The sequence below is a fragment of the Camelus dromedarius genome, chromosome 13 (assembly GCF_036321535.1).
Source record: "Camelus dromedarius isolate mCamDro1 chromosome 13, mCamDro1.pat, whole genome shotgun sequence".
In the NCBI taxonomy this organism is placed as follows: domain Eukaryota; kingdom Metazoa; phylum Chordata; class Mammalia; order Artiodactyla; family Camelidae; genus Camelus; species Camelus dromedarius.
Window position 1 is genome coordinate 32,823,668 of NC_087448.1, and position 24,766 is coordinate 32,848,433.

Genomic DNA, 24,766 nt, shown 5'->3' on the forward strand with positions numbered 1-24,766 from the left:
GGGGAAGAAGCTTTTAGTAGATTTGAGTCTTAATTGCTATCCAAATGAAAATATCTAGTATATATTAAGACAGAGTTCAAGAGAAAAAGATGTATTTGTTAATATATAGCTTTTAATATAGTGCTTAGCATATAGTGTGTATTTAGCGTTTATTGGATGAAATAATAAATGTAAGACGTTTTATTTTATTCTTTATCCCTCCACCTGGAAGAATCAAACCTGAGATTCTCCAAACACAGTTCAAAGTTCTAGTAGACTGTTGATATTACTTTGCTATAACTTTCCTAGCTACTCAACTAGCTCATTAAGTCTGATTCTCACTTTACAGTAACTTCTTTCTTCTGGAGAATCTTTAAATATATATTTTGGATGCTTATCATCTTTTATATAATTTTTATTTAATTTTTAGACTACCACTACCAAAATTTCCATATTCCTTGGTCTTGAACCTGAATCCACCTGAGTTATGACAGTCATCATTCACACATCAAGACTGTCATGGTATCACTCTGTAAAATGACACTCTTATATTCTGTTTGCTTCTTATATACTGTTTTGGAAATTGACATAGAAAGAGTCTTTCATAGTAGTAGAGTAAGGATCTCTGTAAATCCACTCATGTTTAAAAAAAAAAAAATTCTGGAAAAATTATCAAAATCATATATTTAAAAACTCCAGAAATTAACCAAAGTATTGTAGCAATCTGAGAAGTGATTATTTGAGAAAAATGGCTGAACCTTGATAAGAACAACAGAGTTTGTGGCTTTTTAACTTGCTCTGTTTACATCTGTTTCTGCCCAGCTCCACAGCAGCCTTAAATACCAGCAGCCTTGTAGTGACAGCAGCTGTGAAAACCAGCTGCCTTGCTGTTACCAAAAAGAACATATGGGATAGGATGTCCTCAAAAAAATTAAACTTCTCTTAAAATAGTTAGAATTAACCAGTCTTTTCCCATGAAAATGTGTTGCCATCATTGTAAAAAACCAAATTAACTGTAAATATGGGGGCTTACTTCTGAAAATTCAATTATTTCCCATTGTTCTCTGCTTCTGTTCTATGCCAGTCTCATACTGTCTTGATTACTGTAGCTTTGTATTAACTTTAGAAATCAGAAAATGTGAGTCCTCCAATTCTTGTTTTGTTGTTTTCTTTCAGTGATTTGTTTAGTCACCATCACGCTGTCTCAGGTCTACATTGTTGCTGGTGAGAAACCAGCTGTTTATCTTATTGAAACTACTTTATGTATACAAATCATTTATTTTCTTGTTGCTTTCAATAATGTCTCCTCCTCTTTGTCTTATAGCATGGTGTGTCCAACTGTTGATCTCTCTGTGTTTATTACACTTGGAATTTACTGAGTTTCTTTAATGTGTAAATTAATATTTCTCATACAATTTGGAAATGTTTTAGTCATCATTTAATTTTCTTTTCTGTTTTATTCTCTCCCCTCTCCTTCTTGTAGCCTATTACACATATGCTCATATTGCTAATGATGTTCCACATTTCTCTGAGACTGATCATTTTGTTTCATTGTTACTTTTCTTTCTGTTATTCTGATTGTATAATGGGTCTTGATTTATATTTAAGACAGCTAACTCAATTCTGCCAGCTCACAGGTAGAGTTGAGCTTTAGTAGTTTTCTATTATTATTATTAAAATATAATTGATTTACAATATTGCATTAGTTTCAGGTGTACAGCAATGTGATTTGTGTATATGTGAATACACATACAAGATTATTCTTCTTGCAGGCCATTACAAAATATTGAATATAGTTCCCTGTGCTATTCAGTATATCTTTGTTGTTTATCTACTTTATATGTAGTAGTGTATATCTGTTAATCCTATACTCCTAATTTATTACTCTAAGACTTTTCCTCTTAGGTATCTGTAAATTTGTTTTCTAGTTAACTTTTTAACAAAATTATTTTACTTTTCCATTCTAGAATTTTTCCACTTTTGAAAATATTGTTTTTATATTAGAACATAGTCTCTGATGAAATATTGTCATCAGGGCTTCTCTTGCTTACTTTATTTATTTAAACATTTTTTATTAGTTCTTGAACATACTGAACATATTTATAAAGGCTGTCTTGAAGTCTTTGTGTGCTAAACCCAGCATCTGTGCTCTCTCACAGGTAGTTTCTGTGCTAGTTTTAGTCTTTAGTCTTTTTCCTGTTTATGGCTCATTCTCTCTTCTTCCTCTGCATGTATCATATTTTTTCTTAAAATCTGGACATATTACAATACCCTTGGATACTAATTTCCCCCCCAGGGCTTTTTCTTGTTGTTTAAATATTAATTTCTTTATTGAGTAGGCTGGATTATATTATAGCAGTCAATTTTCCCTGCAGTGGAGGCATCTGATGATGCTTTTCAGTGCACAGTTTTAGACATGCGCACAGTTGTCTGGATAACTGCCTTTTTAGTAGAATTCTCTGACTTACTCTTTCACTGGTTTCCCTGCTAAGTAATTTTCTGTTGATCTCACACAGATCTGTTAAGAGTCCACTAATTGACAGTTGATTATTATTATTACTATTATTTTTTTTTTTTGGATAATGTGCTAGGTCATAAATTGTTTCTCATCTGATCTAGTTAAAGTCATGCCACTTTGCAGAGGTAGTTTTGGAGGTCAAACTTTGAATTTATTCTGATCTCAGGAGGAGGGCTCATTTTAGTTGTCTCTTTCCCTTATTGTTGGTAAGTTACCTAGGCAACAGTTTACCTTGTTGCTTTCATAAAGCTACCCATTTTCTCTTAGTTACTTCCCATTGAAAAGAATATCCATTGTTATGAGTTCATCCTAAGGCTAAATTTCTCAATACTCTGCTTCACATAAAGTCATTTCCTCTGGGAAAATCTTCTGAGTGTTCTTTTTTGTAGCCTATTCCTTCTCCTAGCAAAATCTCTGAGCCGACAATGGACTACCTTTCTTGGGGTGACATTGTTGTCTCCTGAGTGGGGTGCTGGGTAGAGGAGGCATCCTCTGTTCTTATCAGCTTGCCTCCTCCTTCATGAAACCTCTGCTGTATGAGTGAGCAAGAAAACTGGTGCCCAAATATTCTTGGACTGTCATACCTGAAATATAAATTCTGCCCTAATGAGGTGCTGGATAGGAGAAGGAATTCTCATATCTTGAAATCCCACCATCTTGGACTTTAGTCTTTGCTACACGGAACTACAGTGAATAAGCAATTCTTGATGCCAGGCCATTCCAGAGAGACTCTATAGGCCTGGGCTTGGAGCTAGGAAGAGAAGCATTCCTATTTTCTTGGCCACACCTAGAGTTGAGTTTCCATCATGCAGAACTAGGCATTAGGGAGTAGGCTGTGGATGAATTTCACAAATTCTCACTGTTCTAATATAATTTTAGATAGTACATTTTTTTTAAATAAATTATTCTTCATTTTGGCATATGCCCTTAGGATGATTTTCAGAGAATTTAAATGATTACTTTTATTTTTGTTTTTATAATTGTAATTAGTTATGGCTGTTTCACTAAGGAACAAGTTTATAGAATTCCCCATTTTGCCATTTAGGAAGTCTTCTCTCCAGGGTTTGTTTTTACTGTGGTACAAATGTTCTGAAATTAGATTGTGGTGTTGTTTTTGCACTCTATGAATACATTTTAAATAATTTTTATATACTTTAAACTTAAATGTGAATGTTATGATATCTGAATTATACCTTAATTAAAAGAAAAATAAGTTAATAGATAAATAATTAAGTTCCTTAGAATTGGAACATAAGTTTAAATTTTTCATGGTGAGGGGGTGTTTAAATCATTTTTATAGAAAACATATTCATTAAAACATACTACTTGCAGAAATTATTTCAACTAACCAGTCTCTCTTGATTATTTTGAGTTATATAACAGAAATGAATTTGCCAGGATTCTGAATTATATTTATGGAAATGTGTGGGTATGAGAATTTTTTTGTTGATAGGCCCCATGCTAGAACCAATGATTTGTTAACATTACACAAATCATTGTCTTATCATCTACAAAAATTAATGGATTTTAGCAGATATTTTCAAGTATTATGTGGAACTGTACACAATTCAATATGATATAGATAAAAATGTAACTTCTATGGTATATAACATTAAATAGCCAATGAAAGATTTTTTTTTATCCCAAAGTAATTGGAAAAATTTCTTTTTTAAATTCATTTCATTCTCCTTACAGTTCTGAAGAAGAGAAGTTCTTCTCAAATGTTTTAAAAATGCTTGCTATACTAAAATCAAGGCTTTTTTTTTAATTCATTTTGAGAAATGAACAAATAAGTGCACAAAAGCTCGTATATTGTGTCCAAAAACCGTTTGGAGTTGTCTGTGATACTCCTTTCTCCCCGAGTAATCTTCTCCCATGTTCTTTCCCAGGATTTTTAAAAATTAATTTTTAAATAATTTTGAAGTAGTTTAAAACTCAACAGAAGTTGCAAATGTAGTGCAGAGTTTGATTGTACCCTGAACCCAGCATCCTCCAATGACAACATCTTACATAACCACAGTACATTGACAATCTGGTCTAGTGCAGGCTTTCATAACCACTTAAAGAGTTGTTGGGTAATAGGAAGGAAGGTGTACAAGTAGCGTTTTGTTTGATTCAGTTGAAGCGTGATGCTGTTCTTGTACTAAAAGTAAGCAGTTTCAATTTACCTTTCAAGATGTATCAGTATTTTCATTGGGTAATTAGGTCTCAGCAGCAGTAAGGATGGAATTCAGCAATGAATCAAGAGAGAGAAGAGAGTGATTTATTCCTAACTTCATTCCTTTTGGAGGTCCCATTTTGCTCAGCAATGAAAGGTGTATAAATGTGTTTGCCAAGTATCCTTAACGTGGTGGTTTGGAGGAGGAAAACTTTTTCATTGACATATTTGAAATGTTTATAAATTTTAATATGATAGATCGGGGTTGGTGATTATAAGACCCAACTTTCTTCATTCCTCCTTTACTTTACAGTAAATCTACTTGAAACAAAGGTGATAATAATTGAATAATCTTGTAAGTACTTTATAAATTGCTAGTTGAATATCCATAATAGCATCATATGTTGTGTATTAGAATTCACATTTCTTAGATGGAGGAGTAAATTACATGAATTTCTGATGCTAATTAAATCAATGAGTAGTGAGTCAAAAATTTCAATCAGACTCTTCGTTACTACAGAAGATATGTCATAGAGGCAAGAATAGAGACAAGAAAATAAAGTCAATAAGGTGGTTGTCTTATGTAAAAAAAAATTAATGGAGTATTAAAATCTCAGTAGTCAAGATAAATATCTTAATGCAATATTTTAAAAGTAAAAATTAATACAAAATAACCATAATTAACAAAATATCAAATTTTTAAATAAAGACACATTTTATCACTGAATTTTCCTTTTGACTCAGGATACTATATGTCTCTGCATGGTACTAAATGGAAGGTTTAGCATATTGGGCTCTGAAGTTGTGAGCTTGAGCACAAATTTCCAGCATATACTTATGTTATAGTAAGCAAATGATTTCCCCTTTGTAAGCTCAAATTTTCTGACATATAAAATCTTTATAACAATATTGCTTGCCTGGTAGGGTTTATAACATGATAAGAGACAAAGTATCTGGCACATTTTGTAGCAATTTATAAACTTTCACTGCATAACATAGTTTCAGCTCTTATTTATAGTTGTAGTTAAATACAGAATTATGTAACATATATGAATATATAAAATGCAATATATATAAATAAATGCAAACACAAACACATATATCACACAATCTTGCAAATGTTTCAAAACAGGAAAATTAGTGAAATGTACTTACTAGGTTTTAGATTAAAGACGGTGATTTTAAGGAGTGACATAAAGGGAAAAAGGAGTTGTTTGGGATGGTTGGAGTTTGACGTAATATCTTTGGACTAGGGATCACAGAAAAGAAAGAGCCTAGATGTGAATCTTGGTGAACACATTGTTAAACCTGACAAACAAGATATTAGTTGTTTTACATACATATCTTCCAGGAAGACATTTTTTCCCAGAGCGAGTTGATGTTATTTTTTATCATTATTAACACTGTTTGACACAGAGGCAGGAAATATTATGTTGCCTTCATTTTTCTCTCTTTCTCTCTCCTACACACACACTTACACATGAGAGTGTATGTATAAATATCTTATACATACAGATAATAAATAGACACAATATTTTCAACTGAACTATCATGATATTTAAATTTGGTAGTTACTGAAACGTTTGCTGCTCCACATTAATTGAAAATCATCATTGTAGTGCTGGGAAACATCATTGTAGTGCTAGCAGTCATGCTCCAATCCTCTTTGGATTGGCTCCCCATAGGTTCAGCAACTTCCTTTGCCTATATGGTTATGCTGTCTCTTCAGATAAGATGATATCTATTGTGCATTATCAATTCTAACCCAAACTCAGTCCACTATAACCTGTGATCAGTGAGCTTTTTAAAAAATTCATTAAAAGGCAAAAGATTTATGTGATATGAAAGTAACATGTTTCTAAAATGCATCAACAAACACCTGACTGACTGTGAAACACAGGGCAGTTTACAGAGTTATTGATGAGTGTTTATGTATGTGCTTTTTGTAGTTAGCTAGTATATTTTTAGAAACCTACCACTTAATTGGAATGTTATTGTGTTCTTTCAAGGGATATTTCTTAAAAATCAGCTGGAAATTTTTTTGTGTGTGTGCTTTGAAATATACTGACAGCCATTAAACTGAAACAGCAATGCAAGTGACAGGTAGGAAAGACGTTGTGATGAACCTTGGGACCCAGGAGACCAAGCTTGGGACTCTTGAAAAGCCTATTTTCAACAGGAATTAATTTCTATCCTGCTGTTGCCATTGAGCCGTAGAATAAGAAGGTTAAGAGATAATGCTATTTATGCTTTTGTAAGCTTTTGCTTTAATACATTTATAATTTTAAATGGCCTATAGTTGAATTATTGAAACTTCAATAAAGTGAAGGAAAGAAATAATATAAATTAGATTAAAGTTTTGAGTTATAAATCTAAAATAATTATATAAATTTAATATAAATTACATTTAAGTCTTACAGTTTTGGAGATATTTTTGAAGGCTGGTAGACAGCTCTTTTTTGTTAACTGTCAATATCTAAATGGTATGAGAAAGAGTAAAAAGTTCTAACCTTACTGTGCCTTTCTTTTACAACTGCAATTCATAACATCCCTGTAACTGGTAAACATAGGTAACTGGAGATGCATAAATCATCACCAATTCACATAATATAACTATAGAAAAAGGGAGAAATAGATCGCACAACATGACCAAAAGTAACAATCAAACTAATCAAAATAAAATGTTCTTTTGATTCTGACTTTGGGGTTTGTGATCACGCTGAGAAATGTGATACTATATTGATGAGAGGCCCAGCACATCCATAAAGGACTTGGGAGACAGGTGAATTAATTACTGTTTTATGCCTAGTAGACAGTGATCAAATCACATACATGAAACACAATAGTCGGATTCTAAAACATTGATAAAAGTGTTTCCCAGATCACTTTTTTAATTGAACATTAAATAATAAGCACGAATTGTATTATTTCTAGAAAGTGATTTCGATTACTGATAGAGAAGTACTGGCAAGAGCATTTGCTATGTTTCCTAGAGCTAATAGGTTGTATCTTTAAGTCCTACAATCATTGACTTCTATTCTTGCAGAGTGTGTAAGAAGCAAACATTTCTTTCTTACGTGGAAGTAATTAGAATACACAACAGCACTAAGGAACAAGGAAGAAAGGCAAAAAAGAGGTGTAAGGAGAGAATTTGTGCAAGAGAAAAGGAGAGGCCAGAGGCCAATAGCACTCATGTCATTTATTATCATCTGTTCATATGTATTTCAACAGCATAACCTCAATATCATGAACTATATCTAGACCGTAAGTAGCACTATGGTGCCTATAAAATAGGCACAAAGTACATATAAAATAAATAATGCATGGTACCAGGATGTCTTGAAATGCTATTTTTCTCACTTTTTTCTCTCTTCATTTGACATTTATAATTTTCACGTAACTAACTAAACTTTATCAAATAGCTACTTTTGCTTTTCAATATCCAAAAAAACCCCCACAGCCCCCGTGTGTATTAGTTTTCTTTTTTTCTCCAGCTTTATTGACATATAATTAACACACAGTATTAAATAAATTTAAGTTGTAGAGCAGAAATATTTGACTTAAATGATAATCACAGTAAGTTTAGTGAACATCCCTTATCTCATACAGATATAACATTAAAGAAATAAAAATAAATTTTTCTTGTGATGAGAACACTTAAGATTTACTTTCTTAACAAGTTTCATATATAAAGTACAGCAGTATTAATTGTATTTATGATGTTGTACATTACATCCTAGTATCAATTTATCTTATAAATAAAATTTTGCACATTCGGATAAACTTTATCCAATTCTGCCTTCCCCCAACCTCCACCTCTTGCAATCAAATATCTGATCTTTTTTCTATGAGTTTGTTTCTTTGTTTGTTTTTGAAGTATAATTACCTATAACACTGTGATAGTTCCTGTGAAACAACATAGTGATTCAATATTTCTATTATCTTTCAAAAGGATCACCACAATAAGCCAAGATGTCTATCACTATACAAAGATATTGCATAATAATTGACTATATTCCTCATACTGTACATTTAATATATGTGACTCATTTATGATGTAACTGAAAGTTTGTACCTCAGTCTCCCCCGCCTAATTTTCTCATTGCCCCATCCTCCTCCCCTCTGGCAACTACCTGTTCATCTTCCGTATCTATGACTTTGTTTCTGTTTTGTTTGTTTGTTCATTTATTTTGTTTTTTAGATTCCACATATACGTGAACTCATATGGTATCTATCTTTCTTTGTCTGACTTATTTCACTTAATATAATACCCTCCAGGTCCATACATATTTTTGCAAATGACAAGATTTAATTGTTTTTTATGACTAATATTCCACTGCATGTAAGCGTGTTTGCGTGTATAATATACACACACACATACCATATCTTTATCCATTCATCTACTGATGGGCACTTAGGTTGCTTTCACTTGATCTTAGCCAAAAGGCCGAGAAGCGATTAGGTTGTTTTCATATTTTGGCCATTGTAAATAACACTGCAATGAACATAAGGTGCATATAACTTTTCAGATTAAATAAATATCACTCAGATAAATACCAAAGAGTGGATTGCTGGATTGTGTGGTAGGTTTTTTTTTTTTTTTTAAGAATATCCATACTATTCTCCATAGAGGCTGAACCAATTTACATTCCCACCAATAGTGCACAAGAATTCACTTTTCTCCATATCTTCACCAACACTTGTTATTTGTTGTCTTTTTGATATTAGCCATTTTGACAAGTGTAAGGCAATATCTCACTGTGGTTTTGATTGGCATTTCCCTGATGACTAGTGATGTTGAGCATCTTTTGGCCATCTGTCTTCTTTGGAAAAATGTCTATTCAGATTCTCTGTGCATTTTTTAATAGAGTTATTTGATTTTTTGTTGTCAAGTAGTATAAATTTTCTGTGTATTTTAGATATTAACCACTTATCAATAATTGTTTGCAAATATCTTCTCCCATTCAGTAGGTGGACTTTTCATTTGTTGATGGTTTCCTTCACTGTGCAAAAGGTTTTAGGTTTGGCATAGTCCCATTTGGAGACTATTCAAAAAATATTGCTAAGACTGATGTCAAAGAGCTTATTGCTTGTGTTTTTGACTAGAACTTTTATGCATTTAAGTCATGCATTTAGGTCTTTACCTTGAGTTTATTTTTGTGTATGGTGTGAGAAAGTAATCCAGTTTGATTCTTTTATATGTAGCTGACCAGTTTTCACAAAATTTTATTGAAAAGGCTGTATTTTCTCATTGTATGTTCTTGCCTTCTTTGTTATAGGTTAATTGATCATATTCGCATGGATTCATTTCTGAGCTCTCTATTCTGTTTCATTGATTTATGTATCTGTTTTTGAACCAATCTATATTCTTTTGCTTATTTTAGCTTTGTACTACAGTTTGAAATCAAGGATCATGCAACTCCAGTTTTGTTTTTCTTTCTCAAGATTATTTTGGCTATTTGAGGTCTTTTGTGATTTCATACAGAAGTTAGAATTCTGTATCGCAGTTCTGTGAAAAAAGCCATTGGAATTTTCATAGGGATTGCATTGAATCTGTAGATTGCTTTGGTAATATGGTAAATTTAATAATGTTGAGTCTTCCAACCCATTAACATAGTATAACTTTCCATCTGTTTGTGTTATCTTCCATTTCTTTCATCAGTTTCTTTCCATTATCTGAGTACAGGTCTTTTACCTCTCTAGTTAGATTTTTCCTTGGTATTTTATTCTTTTTGATGTGATTGTAAATGGGATAGTTTTCTTAATTTCTCTTTCTAATAGTTAGTTGCTAATGTATAGAAATGCAACAGATTTCTGTATAGTAATTTTTTATCCTGCAATTTATTGGATTTATTGATAAGTTCTAGTAGTTTTTTGAAGACATCTTTAGTTTTTTCTAGGTATAGTTTTATGGTATCTGCAAATAGTGACAGTTTAATTCTTTCTTTCCAGTTTATATGACCTTTCTTTCTTTCTTTAATTTTTTTGTCTGATTGGTGTTGCAAGGACTTCTAACATTATGTTAAATAAAAGTGATGAAAAAGAGTGGACATCCTTGTTCTTAATCTTAGAGAAAATGCTTTCAACTCTTCATCATTGAATTGGATGTTATCTGTGGGCCTATCAATATGACCTTTGTTATGTTGATGTAAGTTGCATACATACCAACTTTATGAAATTTGATGCTGAATTTTGTCAAAAGATTTTTCTGCACCTATTGAGATAATCATATAAATTTTATACTTCAGTTTGTTAACATGAGGTATCATGTCTGATTTGCATATATTGAATCATTCTTGCATCCCTGGGATGAAATCTTACTAGATCATGTTGTACGATCCTTTTAATGTACTTTTGAAAACTTTTTACTAATATTTTTTGAGGATATTTGCATCTATGTTGATCAGTGATATTGGCCTGTAATTTTCTTTTTTGCAATGTATCTATATGGTTTCAGTATCAGGTTTTTATATCCTGTGCTTTTGTATGTTAGGGATATTTTTTATGATTCAATTTCATTAATGGCAATTAATCTTTTCATATTTTTTATTTCTTCATGATTCAGTCTTGGGAGATTAAACATTTCTAGATATTTGTCTGTTTCTTCTAGCTCATTGTTCATAGTAATTGTTCATAGTACTCTTATAATTGTTTGTATTTCTAGGATGTTGGTTGTAACCTCTCATTTTTTCATGTCTGATTTTACTTATTTGGGCCTTCTCTCTCTTTGTCTTGATGAGTTTGGCTAAAAACTTACCATTTTTGTTTATCTTTTCAAAGAACCCGTTTGCAGTTTCATTGAAGCTCAATTTTTTTCAATCTCTATTTTATTTATCTCTGCTTTGGTTTGTGGTTTCTATGAGGTTTATTTATATACAGCTTGTGATTGTTTTAAGGTGATAATTTGTTACATTCAAACACATTTTAACAACTCTGCATTTTTACCTGCCCGCCCCACACTATGTTTACTATTTTTAACATCATATTTTATATCCTTTTGTTTTTTGTATCCCTTAACAAACTATTGCAGATATAGATGATTTTACCACTTTTGTCTTTTAACCTTCCTACTAGTTTTCTAAGTGGCTGATCTACTATCTTTACTGTATATTTGCCTTTACCAATGAGGTTTTAACTTTCCTAATTTTCATACTTCTACTTGTGGTCTTTGCTTTTCCACTTAGATAAGTCTTTCTTATAAGGCTAGCTTCTTGATACTGAATTATTTTAACTTTTATTTATCATTAACACTTTTGATCTCTCCTTCAAACCTGGATGAAACCCTTACTGTTAGTGTATTCTTGATTGTAGGTTTTTCCCTATCATCACTTTAAATATGTCATGCCATTCCCTTCTGGCCTACAGAGTTTCTGCTGAAAAGTTAGCAGACAGCCTTTTGGGAGTTCAATTGTACATAACTTGTTGCTTTTCCCTTGTTGCTTTTCATATTTGCTCTTTATCTTTAATTTTTGGCATTTTAATTAAAGTGTGTCTGATGTGGTCTGGTCCTCTTGGGATTTATCCTCTTTGAATCTCTGTATGATTCCTGGATCTGGATACCTGTTTCCTTTAACAGGTTAGGGAAGTTTTCAGCTATTATGTCTTCAAAATGTTCTCTGTTCCTTTCTCTCTGTCTTCTCCTTCTGAGACTCCTATAATGGGAATGTTAGTGCTTAATTTTGTCCGTTAGGACCCTCAAACTGTCCTCTTTCTTAAAATTATTTTTTCTATTTTTTTATTCACCTTGAGTGATTTACACTACTCTGTTTTCCAGCTCACTGATCTGTTCTTCTGTATCATCTAATCTATTATTAATTTGTTCTAATTTTTTCCCCCTTTAGGTTGTTGTATTCTTCAGCTCCGTTTGGTTCTTATTTATATTTTCTCTTTGCTATGAACTTCTAACTTCTCACTGTAGTCACCCACTCTTCTTCTGAGTTACATGAATATATTTATGATTATTACCTTGAACTCTGTGTTGGATAGATTGCTTATCTCTAGTTCACTTAGTTCTTCTGGGATTTTATCATGTTCCTTCATTTGAAACATATTCCTCTGTTATTCCATATTACCTAATTTTCTCCTTTTTTAATATATTTCATAGATTGTTTACATAGCTCAATCTTGGAGAGGTGCCCTTGTATTGAAGATGTCCTATGGGACCCACGAGTGCATTCCCCTTTGGTAATCAAACCTTTATGCTCTAGAGGTTTCCCCTATGTGGGTTGCATGGGCCCTTCTGTTGTGGTGGACTGGCTACTATGGGCATGTTGGTAGATATGAGTGGCTCAGTCTGATTGGTTGCCAGGCCCTGCCTGGTGCAGAGGTTGCCGGCCCCTTGTAGACTGGGCTGTGTCTTGTCATGGCTTGCTGCATGGCCAGATGAGTCCTTGTCTTGATGTTAACCAAGTGGTAGTAGGACTGGGTCACAAGGCATCTAGCCAGAGAACCACAAGGGAGTCCCAGGGCAAGTGCTGGCCCACTGATTGGCAATGCTGGGTCCTGGGTTGGGAGGGCTAGCTACAAAACTGGGGGTCTTGGAGCTAATATCAATTTAGTAGTGTGTGGGGTCAGTTCTTGAATCAGCCTCCTGTGGGGCCCAGGTTTCCCCAGAGCTGGTGATGACACTCTGGTTGGTGGAGCTAGATCCTGGAGCTGCCATATGGGTCTCAGGTGTCCCAGGACTAGTTTTGATTTGCTAGTGGGTGGAATCAAGGCCCAATTTATCTGTCAGACAGTTCCAGCCCACTGATGGGCAGAGCTGTGTCCTGGGTCTCTCACTGCAGGGTCTGGGCATCCTGCAGCTGGTACTCGCCCCTTGTAGGTAAGGCCTCATCTCAGGGCTGGTGCTAACTCACTCATGGGCAGAGTCTCCCAGTTCCAGGACCTTGGTGATCTTGAAGTTAGTGTTTATCCCCAGGCGGGCAGGGATGGGGCCCAGGGTGTCATGGGGCTGGGGCCCATCCCTCATGGATAAGGCCAGAACCGGATCATGACTGGGTCCTTTGATGGGTTGGGCCATGCCCCAGGGTGGATGAGGGGAGTCAGGGAATCCTAAGGCAGCAGGCATGCTGGTGGATGCAGCAGTGTCCCTGCCTAGCTAGCTGCCTGACCTGAGATTGGTGCCCTGGTGGGCAGGGCCATGTTCTAGTACTAAAGAACTTGAGGGAGAATTCCAAAATGATACTTAATGGTGGAGTGAGTTCCCTGAAATGGATGCTACCATAATTATAAAATCTAGGTGCTGAGTGTTTTTTTCTGAAAATAGAATTGGATTTGAGTGAGAAACAAAGTCTAGAAAGAAATAGTTTAAAAGGAAATTTGAACAGATTACTGAAAATCAAAGGATATTTTACAGAAGAATTTTCTAGGGAATAAAAAAAATCAGTCTTCCAGAAAGCAATAGTCATAGATATCCTATGATATAATTTATATGACCCTCTGGGAAAGGAAAAACACAAAAGGAAAAAAATCTAGATAGTGACTATAGGGAATCAGAGTAGGGGTAGGGACTGTGATGAGGTAAAGGGAAACTTCTAGGGGTCATAGATATAATGAAATATCTTGAGTTTGACATTGTCAGAACTCAAATATATGGGTAAACTTTGTTCTATGTAAATTACGTATTAATAAAAATTATTTTAAAATTTTTGAAAAGTTTCAAATATTGAACCCTGATTAGTGATATGCCTGCTGAAGTATGTGATGTCTGCATTGTATTTTAAGACATTTCAAAAAGGTAAGATGAGGGGAAAGGGGGTGGGGAGGGATAAATTTGGGAGCTGAGATTTGCAAATGTTAGCCACTATATATAAAAGTAGATTTTTAAAAAGTTTCTTCTGTATAGCACAGAGAACTACATTCAATACCTTGTAATAACCTTTAACGAAAAAGAATATGAAAACGAATATATGTATGTATATGCATGACTGGGACATTGTGCCGTACATGAAAAACTGACATTGTAACTGACTGTACTTCAATTAAAAAAAAGGTAAGATGAAATGAAGGATGACAGAAGAATAGAGAGATGTCAGATAGATATGTGTTAAAGCAAATGCAGCAAAATATTAATTTTTTACTCTCAAATTTTCTCTATATTTGAAAATATTTATAATAAAATACTGAGAAAAACCACACACACACACACACACACACACACACACACACACACACACACACGTATATTTGTGAATGCATGGAAAATGTTTTGGAAGTGTAATGCAATCACACACCAAAATATTTACAATGTTTATTCCTAGGTAATGTGAATGATCTGTTGATAACATGTGGGAAATAGATGGTACTGTAACATTTTGCCTTACAAAGTTTCAAATTTTTTGATTTTTTCATAAGACTCTATAAGCTTCTATATTTTATAATTTTAAATACAATGAAATAAATAAATGGGGATAATAATGACATACTGGTAGTTTTACAAATATATTCTTATTAATTTTCCTCATATGAACATTCTGTTATGTCATGCCTTCAGGTTCCAATATGACGCAGTTTATCTCTGGGTGTTAGTAGATCATATGAGTGTGGAATTACAAGGACAGAAAGTGTCAATGTCAGCATTAGGCTACGGTATATACTTCATAAAGTATTAAATGTGTGCCTTGAAGTAGACTTAAGCTTGGAAATAATAGGGTGGTCATTAAAAAAAAATTGTCCATTGTGTTTAGACCTTCCTCATCTGTCTCAAGAGAAGTGGAGGAAACTCGGCCAATGCAAGTCAGATCTCTCTGGCATCTTCGACCTTACTACATGTAGTAGTACTTCAATACTTATCAAACTGCATTAATTTCAAAACTCATATTAACAATCGTTGTTGAGCTACTTCCAGTGGACAATTTGTGGACATACGGACTCACTGGCCAAAATAATAATAGGCATCACCAACCTGACCAAACTGTAAATTAAAGGTAAGACTTATTGTGATCTTCTACTCAGCTGTCCAAGCATATAGATCTGTGGAGGATTAAAGGGATAATTCTTAACTTTTAAACTACTATATGATAATAAAAGTCTACCCAAGTCCATTTCAGAAAGGAATTGACCTAGGGTAAGGACTGGGTGCTAGCGTCAGAAGGAAGTTGGAAAAAAAATACAAAAACCTGTAAAAAATAATATATTTTTAAAAACAGAATTATAATTCTGACTCTGTGGTTACCAAAGGGGAAAGGGGATGGGGGAGGGATAAATTAGGAGTTTGTATTAACATATATACATTGCTATATATAAAATAGATAAACAACAAGGACCTAATGTATAGCACAGGAAACTATATTCAATATCTTTGAATAACCTATAATGGAAAAGAATTTGTAAAAAAAAATATATATATAAATATATAAAACTGAATCACTTTGCTATACACCTGAAACTAACACTACATTGCAAAACAACTATAATAAAAAATAAATTAAAAAAAAACCAATTACCACTGTTAAAAAAAAGTGTCTGATTAAAATCTTCTGTCAGCTTTTTTGCACTTAAAATGATCAAAATCCATGCATAGACATGGTCATAGGTGAATTCTCTCCTACTCCATCCTCTCCTCATCTCATGTCATCCTGTCCAAGTTTCTGTATGATGGACACATTGAGCTTTTTCTTCTCAATTTTCAAGCATACAAAGTTTTCTCCTGTTCCAGAATAATACCCATATTTGCTTTTCTCTTGTTTTGTTTTAGGTCTGTCTATTATAAACATTTTTCTAACATTTTTTTATTCAGTTATAGTCATTTTACAATGTTGTGTCAAATTCCAGTGTAGAGCACAATTTTTCAGTTATACATGAACATAAATATATTCATTGTCACATTTTTTTTTGCTGTGAGCTACCAGAAGATCTTGTATATATTTCCCTGTGTGATATAGTATAATCTTGTTTATCTATTCTGCATATGCCTGTCAGTATCTACAAATTTTGAAATCCCAGTCTTTTGCTTCCCACCTCCCGCCCTCTTGGCAGCCACAAGTTTGTATTCTATGTCTATGAGTCTGTTTCTGTTTTGTATTTCTGTTCACTTCTTTTTTTGTTTTGTTTTTTATATTCCACATATGTGCGATCTCATATGGTATTTTTCTTTCTCTTTCTGGCTTACTTCACTTAGAATAACATTCTCCAGGAGCTTCCATGTTGCTGCAAATGGTGTTATGTTGTCGGTTTTTATGGCTGAATAGTATTCCATTGTATAAATATACCACCTCTTCTTTATCCAGTCATCCACTGATGGACATTTAGGCTGTCTCCATGTCTTGGCTATTGTAAATAGTGCTGCTATGAACATTGAGGTGCAGGTGTCATTTTGAAGTAAGGCTCCTTCTGGATATATGCCCAGGAGTGGGATTCCTGGGTCATATGGTAAGTCTATTCCTAGTCTTTTGAGGAATCTCCATACTGTTTTCCACAGTGGGTGCACCAAACTGCATTCCCACCAGCAGTGTAGGAGGGTTCCCTACAAGTGCCTCTCCAGCTGTGAGCTAGACTTTTGAATGATGGCCATTCTGACTGGTGTGAGGTAATACCTCATTGTAGTTTTGATTTGCATTTCTCTGATAGTTAGTGATATTGAGCATTTTTTTAATGTGCTTGTTGATCATTTGTATTTCTTCCTTGGAGAATTGCTTATATAGGACTTCTGCTCATTTTTGGATTTGTTTTTTTTTTTTTTTTTTCTTAAGTCGTATGAGCTGCTTGTATATTCTGGAGATCAAGCCTTTGTCAGTTTCATCATTTGCAAAAATTTTCTCCCATTCCATAAGTTATCTTTTTGTTTTACTTATGGTTTCCTTTGCTGTGCAGAAGCTTGTAAGTTTTGTTAGGTCCCATTTGTTTACTCTTGCTTTTATTTCTATTGCTTGGGTAGACTGCCCTAGGAGAATATTTTTGAGATGTATGTGAGATAATGTTTTGTCTGTATTTTCTTCTAGGAGGTTTATTGTATCATGTCTTAGGTTTGAGTCTTTGATCCATTTTGAGTTGATTTTTGTGTGTAGTGTAAGGGAGTGTTCTAGCTTCATTGCTTTACATGCTGCTGTTCAGTTTTCCCAACACCATTTGCTAAAGAGACTGTCTTGATTCCATTGTATATTCTTGCCTCCTTTGTCGAAGATTAGTTGACCAAAAGTTTGTGGGTTCATTTCTGGGCTCTCTGTTCTGCTCCATTGGTCCATATGTCTGTTTTTGTACCAATACCATGCTGTCTTGATGACTGTAGCTCTATAGTATTGTCTGAAGTCTGGGAGAGTTATTTCTGCAGCCTCTTTTTCTTCAGTAGTGCTTTGGCAATTCTAGGTTTTTTGTGGTTCCATATAAATTTTATTATGATTTGTTCTAGTTCTGTGAAATATGTGTGGGTAATTTGATAGGGATTACATTAAATCTGTAGATTGCCTTGGGCAGTGTGACCATTTTAACAATATTGCTTCTTCCTATCCAGGAGCATAGGATATCTTTCCATTTTTTAAAGTCTTCTTTAATTTCCTTCATCAATTGTATATAGCTTTCCATGTATAAGTCTTTCACCTCTTTGGTTAGGTTTATTCCTAGTGATTTTATTACTTTGGGTGCTATTTTAAAGGGGATTGTTTCTTTACTTTCTTTTTCTGTTGATTCATTGTTAGTGTAAAGAAATGCAACTGATTTTTGAATGTTAATTTTATAACCTGCTTTTCTGAATTCTTCGATTAGTTCTCGTAGTTTTTGTGTGGACCTTTTAGGGTTTTCTATATATAGTATCATGTCATCTGCATATAGTGACACTTTCACCTCTTCTTTTCCAGTTTGGATCCCTATTATTTCTCTCTCTTGCCTGATTGCTGTGGCTAGGACTTCCAAGACTATGTTGAATAGGAGTGGTGATAGTGGGCATCCTTGTCTTGTCCCAGATTTTGGTGGAAAGCTTTTGAGTTTTTCACCATTGAGTACTATGCTGGCTGTATGTTTGTCATTTTTATAGAAAGCCTCAATATAATTTAGCTTCCTTTGAATATATTCTCTCATAATGTCGTTTGTTTCCTTCATAGTACTTACTATAATTTTAATTACATATTTGATGTATTCAATTGTTAATCAACTTTCTCTTGATTGACTGTAACTTGATTCCTGTGTTCACTATCACTCAGACATTAACCCACACAATGACTACAACCTTGTAAACACCCAAGAAATATTTGCTTAATGGCTGAGTATTCTCAAGTCCTTAAGTAAATGTCATTTTCTTATTGAAAACAGGTATTATCTTGTTACGTGTGTAATGCCAGGAATTCCTAGCATAGTCTTTTACATATTGCTCTTAATGTATGAAAATTTGAAACAGTTTCAGACAGCACTTAGTCAACAATCAATCAGTATTTATTGAGCCCCTGCTTGGTGATTATAAATTATTATATTTGTAGATCTCAACTGTCTGTTTCTATTCTCAGTTTTCAGTAATGTTGAAGTGTTGTGCTAGGTGTTATTGAAGTTTTTTTAGAAACTTATATTCCTGATTCTTCAAATATTGTGCTTGCCTATCAATGCCAGTTTGAATAATTTAGGGGGAAAAAAACTGTTTTACACACTAACTTCTTTCAAGGAACCTGTTGAATAGAAGAGATAAATAGCACAAGGCAAGCTCTATTTTACCACAAAAGATTGCAAAAAATTCTCAAATTTGAGAGAAAAATGCCTGGATAGTATTGAAAATATACATTTGACATTGAAAATAAATACATCTCTTGATTAGACTTCATAGAGGCTTCTTTAAAAATTAAAATTGGTGGAACTGATACTTGCATGTCAAAAGATTTCTGAGGTAATCAAAGGAGTTTTCTAAGTGAGACAGAGAAGGAATTTTGATTGACAGCTTATGTTTTCTCTAAAAGCACTCATCTGGTACCAATGTTATAACAGGTGTAATAGTGTTTGAAGATACTGAGTTATCATTTGCACTCCTATTATCATTCAAATTTTAAGTTGATACTCCATATTTTTATTCCAAAAATAACTCAATAGAAACCATAAGAAAGGACATGTTGAGGAATGATGATGTATTCTTTCCTCAGAGTAAAAGTGATAGATTATTTCTAAAATGAGAACTGGCAAAATTAATAGAATACATCTTGACATATTTTATTTGAAATTGAATGTCTTTAAATATCAGCATTCATAATGGCATGCCAAAGAAAATCTAATGTCTTACTTGAAGGTCAAAATAAAAGATAAGAGAAATACAGAGTCATTAACAGCTCAGGATGTTTCTGGGGCTGATTTAATTAAAGATCATGAAATAAATTGTACACTACTCCCCAAAGATAGACCTTTATAAAAACTCTCATGTATTTTTAGCCTTTCTTAGTACATTCAAGTTTAACTCTGTATATGTGAAATTTTTTACATGCTAAAAATATATACACAAATCAACAAATGACAAATGATTTAAAATATGACACTAAATATTAAATATGTACAATGTATCTATAACAATATGCATTCTTGCCTATAACTCAAAATATTCAACATCACAAACATAAGAGGCAGATCCCATGGCTGAAATACTTAATTTCAATAGCCATCCCAGATTACGATATCAGACTGCTTGGGTTCATTTGGCTATTTTGACAATTTAGGGAAAAAATTTCTTTCTTTTAATATCATGTCTTACTTTTTCCATATGAAGAATTTTATATGGAAGGTCATGTCTAAAGAAAAATGAATAGCTTCAGTTAGTACACTCCATATTATACTGTACATATTATTTTGTACAAAATAATGTGGATATATGTATATTTTAAAATATATACCAGTAAAGAAAAAAAATCACTTTAGCATCATGACTTACAACTTTCATTTCATTTGTTTTAACCCAGACATTTTTCAGGCAAATATGCCAATAAATTTGTTTTCTAAACTGTTCATAACCATTTTCTCTGTATAGCTTCTTGTTCATATTGTGTGCAAAATCAAAAATACCTTCTGAGGGCCTGCTATGTATAAGTCACACAGAAGGATGAAGATAAAAATAAAATCTATCACAAAGTCACCAACCGTTCATAGAGAAGTCTTTCCTCTGTCTAATGTAATAAGACAGCCAAAAATATCATAAACTTTACTAAATACATGTTAAAGTACTAATGCTCTGTTGCAGCTGTAACATAACCACCAAATATTTTTTGTGGCTTCAAACAACACAAAGTTATTTCCTTAACAATTCTGTAGGTCAAAAGTTTGAAATGGGTCTTACTCGGTTAAAATCAAAGTTTCAGCAGGACTGCATTTATTCTTCCTGGATGCTCTAGGAAAGAATCCATCTCCTTGCCCTTCCCAGCTTTAGAGGTCATACACATTCATCAACACTTTTTCATCATTTTCAAAGCCAGCAACAGTAAGTCAAGTTCTGATGTCATATCACTCTTAATTCCTCTTTGCTTACTTCTGTTTTTCAGGACCCTTGGATTACATTGGACCTACATAGATAATTCAAGATAATCTCCCAATTTAAAGGACTACTGATTAGCAACCATAATTCTCTCTGCAATCTTAATTCTCCCTAGATATTTAAGATAAAATATTCAATTTCTGGGAAATAGACATTGAACATCTTTCAGGGTAAATACTCTGCCTACAGATATGTTTTGAAAAATTTAGGTAATGGAGGAGATAACTGACATTTACTGTAGGGAAAAACTATGTAAAATACATGAAACTTACACTATACTTTGATATGTCTATAAGATACAGGACAAAAACTATTATAAATCTTGAGATTACCAAGTGTCAAAATCTCCTTAGTTTACATTATTAGTTCCTATAAAGTCAGGACTAGCAGCTCTTCTCTGACCCATAAAGATAAATGTTGTATATTCTTATTTTTATTCTATCAAGTCTAAATTACTCAAACAATTGTTGAGGACAGTAATTTTTGATACATGTTAAGGTTAGCACAATTTTTGGCAGATCTCGAAATTTCTTCTAGTCCTACACTGTAAAATGGCACATTTTTATATTATGAATACACAATAGTAATAGAAAACATATCCAGAAAAAAATATGATTCAGTATGGTTTCAATTATTTTTCAACAAAATTCCATTATTTCAGCTTAATTTACAGTATTTTAATCCTTTAAAATTCACAAAGTTCAATAAAATGGTAAACTCTCAGTTAATCTAAATATAGTTATTTAAAAAAAAAACACAAATACTCTTGGTCAAGGAGAAACATTGCATTTTTGTGAAATTTTTGCAACCATCTACCTTTTAATGTATTTTTGTCAGTGGCCATTTTTTATCCCATTTTAACCTAGATGTTTCGTGTCTCAGGGAGAAAAAAATTAGTTCTTATTTCATGAACATCTGAACAGATCTCAAATCTAGATGAATGACACCATTACCTAGATAGATAATCCATTTTTCTATGGTGACAATCTGCCCTAATATTTCAGTAGTGCTGCTTTTAAGATATGATGTTAGATGCCCAAATCTATGCTTTAGTCCCTGAAGTGACAGTTAAAGAAAGGCATCACCAGTGAGTATTTAATAAGGGAACAAATATAATACACAAAAGGCAATGGTCCTTCTTGTGTAATTAAATATGACAATAAAGAGGTAATAGTTTTATTTTAATGCATTTATGATAAATAAGACAATGATATTTTTATCTGTTTTTTCCTAGCTACATCTCGAGTGCCTTGGATGAAAATGCCTTTTGTATAACAGATATTTTTAAAAGAGATAGGGTGCAGTAGCACTGAATTTCTATCTATTATGTCAAAAAACTGATGCACTTAGAGGGTCCCTGTATTTTTATATAATATTATGTATTATCTCATATATTCATAGCAAATGAATATGCTAACCTAATAGGATTTTAAATAAATGAATACCACAAATCAGAATAGCTATGGAAAGATAAAAAAAGGAGTATTTGGTGCCCCAAATCTCCTATAGAAGTTGGCTTAGTGTGGGCTATTAAAGTAAATTTCTGGAAGGTCAGGAATAGATGCCTTATCAACTAAGCTTTTCAAAAGTTTGTACAGTATATACTCAAGTATGTATACAATATATTCTCCTTTTATATTGTTTAACTATTTGCTACAAGTATTTACTATTTTATTCAATTCTATAGAAATTCAAGGAACTCCATAACATGAAGTATTATTCTTTTATGTTCTTCATGGAGATTCAGGCTTCTGTCTGTTATCATTTCCTTTAAGCCTTAGGCTTCTTTTAACATGTCTTTATCAGAGTTTACACGGCAACTAATTCTCTTAGCTTTTGTCCAGCTGAAAATTATTTTTATTTTTGAGAGTAAGCTGTATAGGATATAGAATTCTAGGTTGCTTTTCTCCAGCAACTTAAAAATAATATCCCGCTGTCTTCTGGTCTTCATTGCTTCTATTGAGAAGCCAATTGTCTTTCTTGCTTGAAATATATTTTTATTCTTTGTCTGCTATTGCATTTGGTTTTCAGCCATTTGACTCTGATGTGGCTTCATGTGGTTTTATTTTTAATATCTAGCTTGAGGTGTGCTGAGTTTCTTTGATTTGTATGTTGATATCTTTTAGCAGTTTGGGAGTATTATTGGCTACTATCTCTCCAAATATTTCTTGCATCCCATTGTAACCAAGCAGGACCCTATTGTCATCAATGAACATATGGTATTTGTAACTGCTTAATTGTATGCTAGTTTGAATGGCTTTTCTCATGCTTTTGCTGACCAGGGTTAAGCCAGAGAAGAGGGAAAACTTGGGTAATCTGTCTATCCCCCTCATTTTGTTCCCAGCATCTCAGAAATAGCAGTTGAGATTTGTTTGCTTCTTGTACATAACTCATCCCAAGTGCATATCTGTAGTTATTTTTAGCCCCTTATGATTTCTGTGTATCTTATTGTCCTAACCTGTGCAAACACTGCCTCAAGAGGTCCCAGGCCTCAGTCTGGCCAAAGTGCCAGAAGCAAAGATTAACCTGACTTTAAACTGCACAAGTTTTTCTCTATAGCACTTTTCCACAGATCCCTTTCCTTAGCACCTTCTCTTCTAGGCACAAGAATATTAGAAGAGTTCCAAAGTTGAAGACGAACACCATACCCCCCAGAAGAAAGGGGACCGCTGCATCTGTAAAACCAAGGGCAGCTTTGGGACAGATTGTTCCCCTGTATGTGCTCTCTGCGGAAACCAGTGCCACCCCTTGAACTCTCACTATAAAAGCCCCTGCCTTCTCTCCTGGGCAGGCTCACAGCTTTGGGAGCATTAGCCCACTGTGACCTCCTTTGCCTGGCAAAAAATAAAGCTGCCTTTCTTGTTTGATCCAAGACCCTGTCCTTGAGTCTCAATTTAGTAAGCAGGGTACAGAGGCTGTGTTTCAGCAACACCATTAGCTATCTTTTTTGTTCTTCTCTCTTTGTGTTAGATTTGAATAATTTGCATTTAACTGTCTTCATGGCTATTGGTACTTTGCTCACGTGTGTCCAGGTACACTTAAGCCTTTCAAGTGAATTCCTCATTTTGACCATATATACTATAGACTGTAAATTTTGTGTATATATATATATATATATATAAACACACACATATATATTTTATATATATATACATATATATATATACACATACATATATACACACACATATATATAATTGATTACATATTATAATGTAATTATATATAATAAATATATTATCTATGATTTATTACTTTAACTCTCTTGTCCTTTTCCCTGAATTCTATGGACCACTGCTTTGCACACAGAGAAAATGTGAGAATCAGCATATAGATACCTGGCCATCTCCATTTGCAGCAGCAATGGCTTGTACTCTGTGAAGTCCAGGGATGATGTATGGATATGGATATGAATGAACTCTTTCATCCTTTGATGTACTATCTTTATAAATTTAGTAAAGAAGTTGGGATAGAGTTGGTGGGTTTGAGTAGGACCCCACAAGATTCTATACTTGACACTAGCTTATATGAATTCATCAAGGGTATTTAAAACACCAGCTTATTCCTTCTTACCCCCATCGGTATTTGACCATCATGAAACTGCTGGTCATCAATGGAGAAAACCAATTATGGATTACACACCCACAGGGAAGGCCCTGTCACTTTCTAGATTTTAATTCTT